The sequence below is a fragment of the Lampetra planeri genome, chromosome 78, assembly GCF_965212315.1.
Source record: "Lampetra planeri chromosome 78, kcLamPlan1.2.h2, whole genome shotgun sequence".
In the NCBI taxonomy this organism is placed as follows: Eukaryota; Metazoa; Chordata; class Hyperoartia; order Petromyzontiformes; family Petromyzontidae; genus Lampetra; species Lampetra planeri.
In genome coordinates, this window is record NC_136183.1 from 3,460,028 (window position 1) to 3,473,510 (window position 13,483).

At 46.4% G+C, this 13,483-nt stretch overlaps 1 long non-coding RNA gene across 1 annotated transcript; it reads right to left on the minus strand.

Annotated features, from left to right (window-relative positions):
* Window positions 1–4,392: 4,392 nt before the first annotated feature.
* Window positions 4,393–7,945, minus strand: LOC144738209 (uncharacterized). The gene is made up of 2 exons (XR_013589178.1): window positions 6,164–7,945; window positions 4,393–6,010 (listed from the first exon to the last, which is right to left on the minus strand). It is a non-coding gene; the product is annotated as an uncharacterized LOC144738209 (long non-coding RNA).
* Window positions 7,946–13,483: the final 5,538 nt, after the last annotated feature.

Sequence of the window (13,483 nt, forward strand, 5' to 3'; positions counted from 1 at the left end):
ATTGTGTGTGTGTGTACCCTGTGCGTGTGTACATTGTGTGTACCAGAGGTGGGACAAAGTCATTGTTATGCAAGTCCAAGTCGAGTCGCAAGTCATCAAATTCATGACTCGAGTCTGACTCGAGTCCAAGTCACATGACTCGAGTCCACATCTCATAGGTGGGACAAAGTCATTGTTATGCAAGTCCAAGTCGAGTCGCAAGTCATCAAATTCATGACTCGAGTCTGACTCGAGTCCAAGTCACATGACTCGAGTCCACACCTCTGGTGTGTACACACTGTCTGTGTGTACACTGTGTGTGTACACATCAGACTGACTGAGATGGCTGTGACCCCCACAGTGTGTACACACACATAGTGTACACACACAGTGTGCTCAACAGTGTACAAACACACAGTGTACACACACACACTGTGTGTGTGTGTGTACACTGTGTGTGTACACTGTGTGTGTCTGTACACTGTGTGTGTACACTGTGTGTGTGTGTACACACTGTGTGTGTATACTGTGTGTGTACACTGTGTGTGTGTGTGTACACTGTGTGTGTACACTGTGTGTGTGTGTACACTGTGTGTGTGTGTTCACACTGTGTGTGTATACTGTGTGTGTACACTGTGGGGGGCACAGTCATCTCAGTCAGTCGACCAATGGCATCTTTTCACCAATTTATTATTTTCCAACTTTTATTTATTTATAATTTTATATATTATTGTTCGTTTTCTATCTGCGTGACTTTACCAAAAGAAGCAATAATATGATAGCGCATTCTCTGTTTTTTGCAGAGGTTCAAGGTTCAAATCCGACAGGCACACCTGGCAACCCCAGTAACATTCGCAAAAATATGCGCAGTCTGCTTAACGGCAGATGTAAAACATAGCGTTGTGTCATTCACAACGCACAGGTCATTGCATGTTGGTGTTGTTGTATATGTTGGGTATGAAAATTTTGATGTGTTGTATGCGTGCGTGGGTGAAATTATTATGTTGTATATGTGGGTTATGAATATTCAGTGAAAATAATAATAATCAATTGAAATTCGGCCAAATGTGTAATTATCCGGAAATATATTAATTTATGTAATTATGCACATTTAATTATGCCAATTCGAGAGGTAATCGTAGTAATTATGCGAGTGGGAGTAATTATGATAATGCCAGTCGTTATGATAACCAGACCCCGCCTCGGTGACGGGGGTGGGTTATCGATCAGAATAAGGCAATTAATCTTATGCGGTTATGCAGGTGTGGTGTAAGTATGCAAGATTAACTTAGATTAACTCGGCATCGTTGTCTAGGTTCGTCTCATTCTCGCTTCTATTTTTTTTTAGGTCCCCGGTTCGCCCCGTTATCGCTTTAACATTTACTGAGTATGTGTTAGTGTGTTTATTAAGGTCACCAAGTTCAGATCTCAACGCAGAAGCAGATCTTATGCATAGATTTCAGGAAGGAATCACACAACCACTTCTGTATTAATCAATTTATTACTAATTCAACCTCAACTATGATATAGTATGCGAACTCTCAATCCCGGAACGTCAACACGGCATCAATACAGTATCATCAATGATTGTCTGATTTCACTTGACAACGGCACATGGATCCCGCATAACGCGATGGTTGTTAGTGAGAGAGAGGGAGTCGTTAAAACATGCAAATACTATGCTAAGAAAAACCTTAACGTTAATGAATGATTATACTTGAAAGATTATACGGCGATAAAAACACAATCAAGACAGTTATTATTCTTAAAGGCACCAATCTCAACAGATACATCGGCAGGTTATCTGACAACAGAATGGCTCGGAGTAAGGGCCTGCGACGGTGCTCCTTTACCGAAGATCGTTATCTTATCAAGTTTACTAATTGGGGACCAGATCACCTGATAAGGATCTGGTGGGCCACCACTCCCCACGTGAGCGTGGCTCGGCGGAAGGAGGTGCCAAGAATCAATTCGTATTGATGGATCTGTTGGGAATTTATGCGATTAAGAGTACAGCCCACTAAATATTAAAGATAAAATTACGAATACTCTTATAAACGACGGATGGCCATCACTCGGTCTCGAGTGTTTCTTCACAGCCACGGATGGCTTATGGGTTCGAGTGTGTTTGAGTGGTAAGAGTGGTCTTGAATAGTCAGCGTTCGGAGTCGGTTCTTTATGTCAAACAGACGCCTGGTGGTCGTGTGGTGAGGGGGCGGTGCGCGTCATACGTATTAGTCGCTCCTCTGTCACCGTGGTGAATTGGTTGGATGCCTGTTGATACGCTGTCGTAGTTCGGAACCCGGTCGGTAGGTGGCGTCCACAGCTCGCTCGCAGCGCGCAGTGCTGGGTCATCGCCTCGTCGCCAAACCGCGACCTTCAGCTGCAGCAGAGACCTCCGACTCGGCAGAGGTTGGCCCACGCAGGCCGAGTTGAGCTGTCAAGCGGGTCTTGCCCGCCTGCAGAGGAGATGGGGAGCCGCTTGAGTCGAGCCCCGAGAGCCGGCTGAACTCGGCTGAGTCCCAGAAGCTGAAGAGTCGAGCCGACCCGTTGGTCGCAGCTCGCTCCTGAGTCGACCCGCTCGGTCAACTCCTGAGCCGACCCACTGGTCGAGCTCGGCTGGTGAGTTGACCCTTCTGGTCGAACTGGTTTCCAATGCTCAGAGTCCTTCTTTTTATGCCGAAAAATCCCTTTGGGTCCTGCCCACAAGGCGGGGTTTTCTTTTGATTTACTGTGTCAGGATCTGTCCGTGTGTAGGTGTGTTCATGTGTGTGTCCGTAAGTCCGTGTGTCCTTGTGTGCATCACCCACGGCATATTCCGTTGTCATATTCCCTCCATAAAATCCACGAGCAAACAGTCAGGTGTTACAAATTGCCTCGAGGTCGTCTCTCTGTCTGGGTGCGATTTATCTCTTGGTTGGCCTTCTTCATGAACCAAAACACAGACGTTACAAACCGTCTCACAGGCATCTTTGTCCGTGTTGCACCACCTGGAGGGAGGGGCACACTCCCCCCGACCCTCGCTGACGCATGAAGAAATGATTAAAAGTTTTAACATTTGTCCCTTACCATTTCCCAGTTATGATTCTGTATTTAACCTAAGGTCTGTCATTTCCCATCGTGGTGCTTGACTCAAGTGGAGGTGTTTCCCCGAGCGTATACACACTCATATCCCGCGCTGCGGGGATACAAAGACGGCCGGGATCTCCCTTCTCTCCGACCCTGGGTTTAACATCGCTCTTTTATTATGTATTTTATTTCGACCTGGTGGTGATTTATCCCGTTATGCTTCGGGTCGAGCCTACCCTGTTGTTAAATTCCGACTTTAACGTGACTTTAATAGCAATACAGAATAATTGAGCTTTTTGACTTAACTAGGCGAACATGAACTTCTGGTGGCCCCCGCAGCCTCGCTGTTCAGCTGAGCCTGCAGCCTTGAGAGTGACGCAACACCCTTATTTTCGTCTCACTGTGGTCATCCAACCTTCTTCTCTGGGAGGGTGATTAATTCCAGGACAAGGCCCCCTCACGTTCAGACGTGCAGTGGTTGTTAATCAGCCCCCTCTCCTGTGTACACAACCTTGAGCTGAGTTTATCTTGGCTCTTTCAGCTGCAGAGAACAAGGCGTATTTCTCCTCCCTGTGTGCACGTGTTCCAATTAGCTCGAAATTCCTAACACACAATCAGTGATGACCCCCCCGGCCTTCTGTGGCCGTGATCCAGACAAAGGCGCCTCTGCTTCGAGTCGACACTGCCCTTATCTCTCCTTGAAGCAAGGCTGCAATTCTGCCATCCTAGCCCTCCTCCCGTTCATTACTACAACACCTGGTGTTTTGCAGTTTGCTGCGCTTTGGTGTGTTTTCATTCATTATATATCAATGATGGAAGAAGGCTTAGGATACAACATTCCGCCCTTTTAAAAATGGCCAGTGGTCAAATGGCCACGGGTTATTTTTAAAAAAAATATGTATACCCTTCTTCCATCATGAACCATCGATTGTCCTCAAGTTTTGCTGCTATTTCCTTACAACGCGCGCGTACGTCACAACTTAACATGGTTATATGTGACAAAAAAAAATATATTCTAAAGGAAGGTAAAACGATAAGGGAGGGAGAAAGTATTCTATTGACTACGTGTTATAGGAGATATCGTTAAAAAGATAGTTTCTACGGTTATTCTTGGGTGGCATCATCAGGCCTTGGCTCCCTTCTAGCTTGGCAAGGTACGTTAGCAGGAGCGTGAGCAGGAGGGCTGCCATTTCCTGGAAAACATGTTACATATTATCGTAGTGTGATATGCCCATTAGTTTAGTTCCCCAGAGATTGGTGTTTATTCTGAGTTAATTTTTTATGTCCTAAGGTTAAGTGTACTATGCACTTAAGCTTTCTGGAATTCGTACTCTTTAGTATTTATTTATTTTTTTGGAAGGTCGTGTAGATAGGAAACATATAATAATAGAAAAAAAAAATATTATTGTTTGTTGGTTAATTATCTTTGTTAAGTTTCTACTTTTCGGTAAGGAAAACGTTAAGAAAACGCGAAGTTTCAACCGTTATTTATTCTGCCCTTATCTGTATATCTCCAGATGTCTCGGGAGGCTAGTCCATACATCTTTTGTCCATTTGGATGTCCATGACCTCTTTGTGACCGAACTCTCAACATTTTAACCGCCCTCCGTGTTTCATGGATTCCTGGTGTTCTTGTGAGGAGAAGTGAGTTGTTTTCATTAATTAATTAAAAAAAAGGTATATATATATAGATTGAAAAAATTATTATATATTTTTTGAATTGTTCTTAATTAAAAAAAATAGACACAATAATCCGGCCGTTTGAATAATTATCAGGGGTCGATTTGGCCACTGGCGAATTTCCAAACCAAGTAAATGCCCCTTTTTTGTGTTATGAATCTATAAGCCGCCCTCACTCTCGGCGGTTATTTCTTACGACGCGCGCATATGTATCACAATCGTAACATGGTTACATTTGAAATAAGCAAAAAAAATAAAACACAACGTTAAACATCGGTACTAATCCATAACGCATTCCTTCCAAAGCGCGCGCATGTATCACAATCTTAACAAGGTTACATTTGAAATAAGCAAAAGAAATAAAACACAACTTTAACATCGATATCACCAGTTACATGGTTCTCATCCCTCATAACTCCGACGGATATTAAATTTTTTTGTTTTTGCTAAATCCTGGGAAACGCTAGGTAGCGGTTTCGAACGCATTTTTGCGTTAATTCCCTCCTGTTACATCCTTGCAATCTTTTTACCAAGTTCTGAGTGTCTGGTTTACCACTTATCACTTTGATCATTCGATCACGGTTTTCCGGTTCGTTTTTGTAATTTCCCCTCTCACTCTCTCGCGTCGTGGGAGTGTGTGGTGTAAAATTGTGCTGCACATAATCAGAATTCGCGCACACAACCAACTTCTCTACTCCGTCATCACTGGCATTCGCTCTCTCTGCGATTACATGCACATTTGCCGAGTCAGTGTGTCGATTTAATTCTGTCCCTCGTAATGTTGCCCTCTTTGTTTTTACGAGTGTGTTGGATTCCAACACCATTCCCGATACGTCATGGACATTCGTCTCCATTTTAGCACTCCGACCCACATAAATTTTGGTTTCCCTTGGATATTTTCCATTCAAAGGCTCATGCCTGCGCTCCTCAGGGCGTGTCCCTGCTGTCGGTTTTTGTACTGTCCGATCACGCTTCAATGCAACCCTGTCCTTGTATTCGATCCGCGCGTCATTTACGGGAGTACTGTCCACGTTTTTGCCCGCCCTGTCATTTGCAGCCTGCCTGTATTCCTCATTGAGCTTCGGGTTTAATACCTCGGCGGGTGGGGCGCGTGTTGGCCGCTCGCTCGCGCTCACTGTGGGTTGTTTATCATGTCTTTGGACCGCATTCTGTGTTATTCCTCTATTCCCTCCTGGTATAGCCGGTGGAGGAATTGGTCGGAATTGGATCGATTGTGTTTGACCTCCCATCCTGCGATTCCTCTGAATGTTCGCATCCATACCTCCGCGGTCTGTGTAACACCTTCCCGCTAGGTGGTTATCTTGCCATCTCTCTGCGTAATTTGAACCTGGCGTGTGTCGTGGGATGGGGTGTTGATATGGTTCTGCTCTGAACCTCTCCCTCCTACGATTCTCCTGCATGTTCGCACCCATACCTCCGCAGTCTGTGTACCTTCCCGCTGGATGGTTATCTCGCCATCTTAGTGTGCAACTTTGGCCTCGTGTGTGTCGTGGCATGGGGTGTTGGTATGGTTCTGTTCTGAACCTCCCCCTCCTGCGATTCCTCTGAATGTTCGGCTTTATGCCGCTCTCATTCTCGTGCCAACCTCTCTCTGGGTTATTTTGCCCTGTGTGCGTGTTTGTTTGCTCCGTCCTGCATTGTGGGACTGCTCGGTGATTTTTATTCCTCTCTGAGAGGCTGGGTTCCTTATCCCTCTCCCTGTGTTCTGGATCCGAATTCTGATTATTAGCTCTGTATAACCATGCCATGTACGCCTTGCTCTCTATGCGGCGTAAGGATGCGGTTTCTGGATTCACAACCATTCTCACCCTTTCGGTAATCTCTGGGCTCAAGGATTCAAAAAACATAATTTTGAACATTTTATCTCCTTCGTGGTATTGATTCACATCGCCTGCGTAATACACTCTTTTAAATTGTACGAGGTAGTCACGTGGATCTTGGTCCATGCCCTGGGTCATCGATTTTACAGCATAAAACCCCTCAGTGAGTGTCGAATATTCTCCAAACTTCCGAATCACTGCCAGGCTCAGTTGTTTGAAATCATTTCTAACCTTGTGTGGTAGTGACTTTACCCATGGGATAGAATCTTTATTTAAGCTTCGTTTCAACAAACTCGCTTTTTCATCCCGTCTCATCAACCCTCTAATCATTGCCTCCTCTTCCACTGTTGCGATATGTGTGTGGATATCCATAGTCTTATTGTGGGGGTCAAAATCGGGAATTCTGACTAGAGCCTTGTCCATCAATTTAAGGGTTTTACTGTTGAATAAGTATTCCGAAAGTTGATCGCCGTCAGCGTCATCATCAAACAAGTTATCATCAGGCAATCTGTCACTTTTATCTGTTCTGTGTGGGGCGTGATTAAGCGGTGTGCATTTTCTGTGTGCGCGCCCAATGCCGTGTCGCTCGTGTTGCCATTTCCCTTCAGTTTTTGCCTCTGCCCTTAGCGGAGCACGTCCTGTCGACTTTACTTTAACATTTTGCTTCCCTCTATCTGTGAAGTTGTCAATCTCACATGTTTTTGTTTGCATATGTATCTCTCCATCCCTTCTCTCGAATGAGTGTGATTTAATGTTACTTCCATATTTATTCTGTGGATCCACGTCTGTGAGTTTCGCTGGTGTCGCGAGCCCTGATTTCTCCTCCCTTACGATGGTGTGAGGACATTTTTCCTCGTTTATTAGAGACGATTTCTCTCCTGTTTCCTTTCCGAATTTTCCTTCATTCCACCATCCCTGTCTGTATGCCTGTGTGAAAAGGAATGAGTCCTGTCCTGCCTTTCCTGTAGTTTTTGCATCGTGTTCGCCTTTGTTACGTTTTATCCAGTCAATTAGTTTCCCCCGAGGTGTGTTCGTGTTATCGATACAGCTCCCTTCCCATATGTCTCTCTGACTGTACTGCTTTGTAACAGATTGGTCGGTACGTTTTAATACGAGTTCCCCGTACCCCGTCACCCATTCAAAAATTATTCTTAATCCTATCATCTCAAGTGGCGGAAGTTACTTTGACATTCCTTTTCAGAGTACTTATAAAACAATTATCTCACAGAGTGTGGTCAGTTTGACTCTAGCTATTCTGTAATTTCCCGATTCAGAGTGTGTACCTCTAACACCATTTATCACAGGATGCAATCGGTTTGATACGATATTATCTTAATTCCACCGTCTCTGTTTCAACCTGCTATGCTGGGTTTTAACCTTAGAGTGCGTTTTTTTTGTTTTACGCCCATTTACAATCACAATGCAACGTTAGTTCACAACTCTTTGATTAACACAACAGTGATTCGTTCCTGAATTCATGCACAAACTGTCTGCGAGAAATCCCGGACGAGCCCCCATTATGTTGTATATGTTGGGTATGAAAATTTTGATGTGTTGTATGCGTGCGTGGGTGAAATTATTATGTTGTATATGTGGGTTATGAATATTCAGTGAAAATAATAATAATCAATTGAAATTCGGCCAAATGTGTAATTATCCGGAAATATATTAATTTATGTAATTATGCACATTTAATTATGCCAATTCGAGAGGTAATCGTAGTAATTATGCGAGTGGGAGTAATTATGATAATGCCAGTCGTTATGATAACCAGACCCCGCCTCGGTGACGAGGGTGGGTTATCGATCAGAATAAGGCAATTAATCTTATGCGGTTATGCAGGTGTGGTGTAAGTATGCAAGATTAACTCGGCATCGTTGTCTAGGTTCGTCTCATTCTCGCTTCTATTTTTTTTTAGGTCCCCGGTTCGCCCCGTTATCGCTTTAACATTTACTGAGTATGTGTTAGTGTGTTTATTAAGGTCACCAAGTTCAGATCTCAACGCAGAAGCAGATCTTATGCATAGATTTCAGGAAGGAATCACACAACCACTTCTGTATTAATCAATTTATTACTAATTCAACCTCAACTATGATATAGTATGCGAACTCTCAATCCCGGAACGTCAACACGGCATCAATACAGTATCATCAATGATTGTCTGATTTCACTTGACAACGGCACATGGATCCCGCATAACGCGATGGTTGTTAGTGAGAGAGAGAGTCGTTAAAACATGCAAATACTATGCTAAGAAAAACCTTAACGTTAATGAATGATTATACTTGAAAGATTATACGGCGATAAAAACACAATCAAGACAGTTATTATTCTTAAAGGCACCAATCTCAACAGATACATCGGCAGGTTATCTGACAACAGAATGGCTCGGAGTAAGGGCCTGCGACGGTGCTCCTTTACCGAAGATCGTTATCTTATCAAGTTTACTAATTGGGGACCAGATCACCTGATAAGGATCTGGTGGGCCACCACTCCCCACGTGAGCGTGGCTCGGCGGAAGGAGGTGCCAAGAATCAATTCGTATTGATGGATCTGTTGGGAATTTATGCGATTAAGAGTACAGCCCACTAAATATTAAAGATAAAATTACGAATACTCTTATAAACGACGGATGGCCATCACTCGGTCTCGAGTGTTTCTTCACAGCCACGGATGGCTTATGGGTTCGAGTGTGTTTGAGTGGTAAGAGTGGTCTTGAATAGTCAGCGTTCGGAGTCGGTTCTTTATGTCAAACAGACGCCTGGTGGTCGTGTGGTGAGGGGGCGGTGCGCGTCATACGTATTAGTCGCTCCTCTGTCACCGTGGTGAATTGGTTGGATGCCTGTTGATACGCTGTCGTAGTTCGGAACCCGGTCGGTAGGTGGCGTCCACAGCTCGCTCGCAGCGCGCAGTGCTGGGTCATCGCCTCGTCGCCAAACCGCGACCTTCAGCTGCAGCAGAGACCTCCGACTCGGCAGAGGTTGGCCCACGCAGGCCGAGTTGAGCTGTCAAGCGGGTCTTGCCCGCCTGCAGAGGAGATGGGGAGCCGCTTGAGTCGAGCCCCGAGAGCCGGCTGAACTCGGCTGAGTCCCAGAAGCTGAAGAGTCGAGCCGACCCGTTGGTCGCAGCTCGCTCCTGAGTCGACCCGCTCGGTCAACTCCTGAGCCGACCCACTGGTCGAGCTCGGCTGGTGAGTTGACCCTTCTGGTCGAACTGGTTTCCAATGCTCAGAGTCCTTCTTTTTATGCCGAAAAATCCCTTTGGGTCCTGCCCACAAGGCGGGGTTTTCTTTTGATTTACTGTGTCAGGATCTGTCCGTGTGTAGGTGTGTTCATGTGTGTGTCCGTAAGTCCGTGTGTCCTTGTGTGCATCACCCACGGCATATTCCGTTGTCATATTCCCTCCATAAAATCCACGAGCAAACAGTCAGGTGTTACAAATTGCCTCGAGGTCGTCTCTCTGTCTGGGTGCGATTTATCTCTTGGTTGGCCTTCTTCATGAACCAAAACACAGACGTTACAAACCGTCTCACAGGCATCTTTGTCCGTGTTGCACCACCTGGAGGGAGGGGCACACTCCCCCCGACCCTCGCTGACGCATGAAGAAATGATTAAAAGTTTTAACATTTGTCCCTTACCATTTCCCAGTTATGATTCTGTATTTAACCTAAGGTCTGTCATTTCCCATCGTGGTGCTTGACTCAAGTGGAGGTGTTTCCCCGAGCGTATACACACTCATATCCCGCGCTGCGGGGATACAAAGACGGCCGGGATCTCCCTTCTCTCCGACCCTGGGTTTAACATCGCTCTTTTATTATGTATTTTATTTCGACCTGGTGGTGATTTATCCCGTTATGCTTCGGGTCGAGCCTACCCTGTTGTTAAATTCCGACTTTAACGTGACTTTAATAGCAATACAGAATAATTGAGCTTTTTGACTTAACTAGGCGAACATGAACTTCTGGTGGCCCCCGCAGCCTCGCTGTTCAGCTGAGCCTGCAGCCTTGAGAGTGACGCAACACCCTTATTCTCGTCTCACTGTGGTCATCCAACCTTCTTCTCTGGGAGGGTGATTAATTCCAGGACAAGGCCCCCTCACGTTCAGACGTGCAGTGGTTGTTAATCAGCCCCCTCTCCTGTGTACACAACCTTGAGCTGAGTTTATCTTGGCTCTTTCAGCTGCAGAGAACAAGGCGTATTTCTCCTCCCTGTGTGCACGTGTTCCAATTAGCTCGAAATTCCTAACACACAATCAGTGATGACCCCCCCGGCCTTCTGTGGCCGTGATCCAGACAAAGGCGCCTCTGCTTCGAGTCGACACTGCCCTTATCTCTCCTTGAAGCAAGGCTGCAATTCTGCCATCCTAGCCCTCCTCCCGTTCATTACTACAACACCTGGTGTTTTGCAGTTTGCTGCGCTTTGGTGTGTTTTCATTCATTATATATCAATGATGGAAGAAGGCTTAGGATACAACAGTGTCACGGGTCAACATTGGGGTAATGCCAAACATTATCCAGAAACTACACAATGTAGATGGCACGTCAATGATCGCCCCCTACCGACAGACTCATGTCCACGTGCAGGCCGGTGCAGGGCCACCTTGTGCCACACAGGGGCAGCTGCCACTTAGGGGGCACCTTTAGATTGTTTGAGATGAGATTCGATACGAAACACTGAGTTGCTGAGGCAATTAGGCAAGCGACTTGTGAGTGGAAATATGATGTTGGTAACGAGTGAATGCGTGGGAGCTTCATTGTCTCTCGCTCCTGCCGACAGATTTACCCAGCCTACAGCTCCACAGATACCAGCCGCTCCTATTCTGCAGGGACAGCTACGCATGGTTCGAATTAAGTTCTAGATACACACAGACTCACGCAGAGATCCATAGATTAGCACCGTTGGTTATGTATGGTGCGAAAGACGTTCAAGGTTCACACAGAGACCTATAAATTAGCACGGTCGGCTATGTATGGTGTGAAAGAAGTTCCAGATACACAGAAACTCGGAGCAAGTTTGAGTCGCGTGTAGTTGTGGGCCGTGGAAGTTGAACAGGCGCGTGTTGCTACTGACAGTAGTTGAATATGGTTGGATTGACGCTGATAGAGACAACAACCGCTATTTGCCATTAAGTGGTGGTGACGTCACCACGACGCTTGTGCCAGGCCATGTGCACCTTGAGGCCACTGCCTTGGGATGAACTGTGTAGACTCGTCCTAAGCCATCAGATTCACCAACAGCAGCACGTCGCTTCCAATTTTTTTAGCAGTCCATGTGTAATGCGAGCGTAAGCGGGGTTTCGCTGCTCGGCTCTGGGCCAATCATACGGCCCGGGGTATTGGGGGCGAGGCCCAGTAAGTGGGCGTACGTGAAGGTCCGCCGCTCACCTCCGGTCCAATCGGATGCGAGGAGAGCAGGGGCGGAACCTAAGGGCGGAGCCAGCGGGGCGCTATGGGTTGTCAGGATCTGGAAGGTTCGGTGAAGGGCGTGGTGAGAGGGTGGAGACAGGATCACGTGGTGAAGGGAATATAAGTGGGATCCGGAAGGGGCTCCGGGTCAGTTGGTGGAGTCACCGAGCAGGACCACGTTGGGTGGCCGAAGGGTACCTGCGCCATCAGCCACGTGGCTGGAGACGCTTCGAGCACAGCGTCAGCCAATGGTGTGCGGGAGCGGGGATCAGTGCGACTGACAGAAGGCGCGTGCGGGGCGCGCGAGAGGAGCAGCTGGTCCGCTGTCGGGACCAGCGGAGTGCGAGAGTCAAACGAGAATAAAGAGAGAGAGACGGAGACCCAGCAGTGTGTCGGCGAAATCCTTTATTACACATGTATAGTAGGAGGAAACTTAATGGTAGAGTAGGTTGGCAGCAAATGGGTCACTTGTGCACCAAACAAAGAACGCCATAAGGGTGGTATCTTGTGGAGCCAGGGCCTGTTGTGGGGCATTTCCTTTGGTGATGTAGATGTGTTGACCATTTTGGAGGTGAAGTGCCAAATGGACAACTGTGGGGGAACGGTCATGGATGGGGAAGCCAAGAATTCTGCAAATGGCCTCATTGTTGCTGATGTATCTTCCTTGGAAAAAAAGGTTAAGCTCATGCACACTTTGCCCCTCTGTTTTGTAAGGCAAAGACAGGCATGTCCGAGCATTTGTTGATGTATTGGCAAACATAATTGATGGCTTTTTTTAGAATAGCAGAATTTCACGGTAAAGTGGGCCTGGAAGATCTTGCACAGAAGAGGGCAGTAGGGAATGATCCACCGGTTGTGAACCTTAATTAGCGAGTTAGTGGCAGGTCTAAGCGTTGTTTGAAATCCATGCTCAGTATGTCTGTGACGATAGCCATCATGGGCCGACTGAATGTCTTTCAAGTAGTTCCGTGGATACCTCTTGGTACACCTGTGGTCTTGCATACATGGCGCATTTGGATAGAACTGGACACATGGGCCATGGACCATTTGATTGCAGACCACATAGAAAAAAGGGCAGGGTCTGGATGGGGGTGAGATAGCTCAGCACTGATAAATGTGTCAATGTGACTTGCATGAATTATTTCCCTCATCCATAGCGAAATGTGAGCATGAGGAAGATGACGTTTTTGCCACCCAATGGTGTGCAAGTTACTGCTTGCCTATCCAAACATGTCGCCTTCGTTGGTCATAATAAGCATCATGAGGTCATAAACTTTGAATTTTAGACCCTCGCTAAGATGTCATGTCTGTCTGGTGGCTTTTGGATTGGATAAAGGTAAACCTGGATCTCCTTTCATTTGGGATTGCAAGTGAAGGTGATGAAGAGATGGGGAGTGGCATATTGGCTGATGTACGTCATGGCATCCCGAGTCTTCTCATGCATGTATCTTGGTGGAGCTGTGAAAGATGAAGGCAAAATAACTAATCAGCTCACATTGTGACAGTTTGC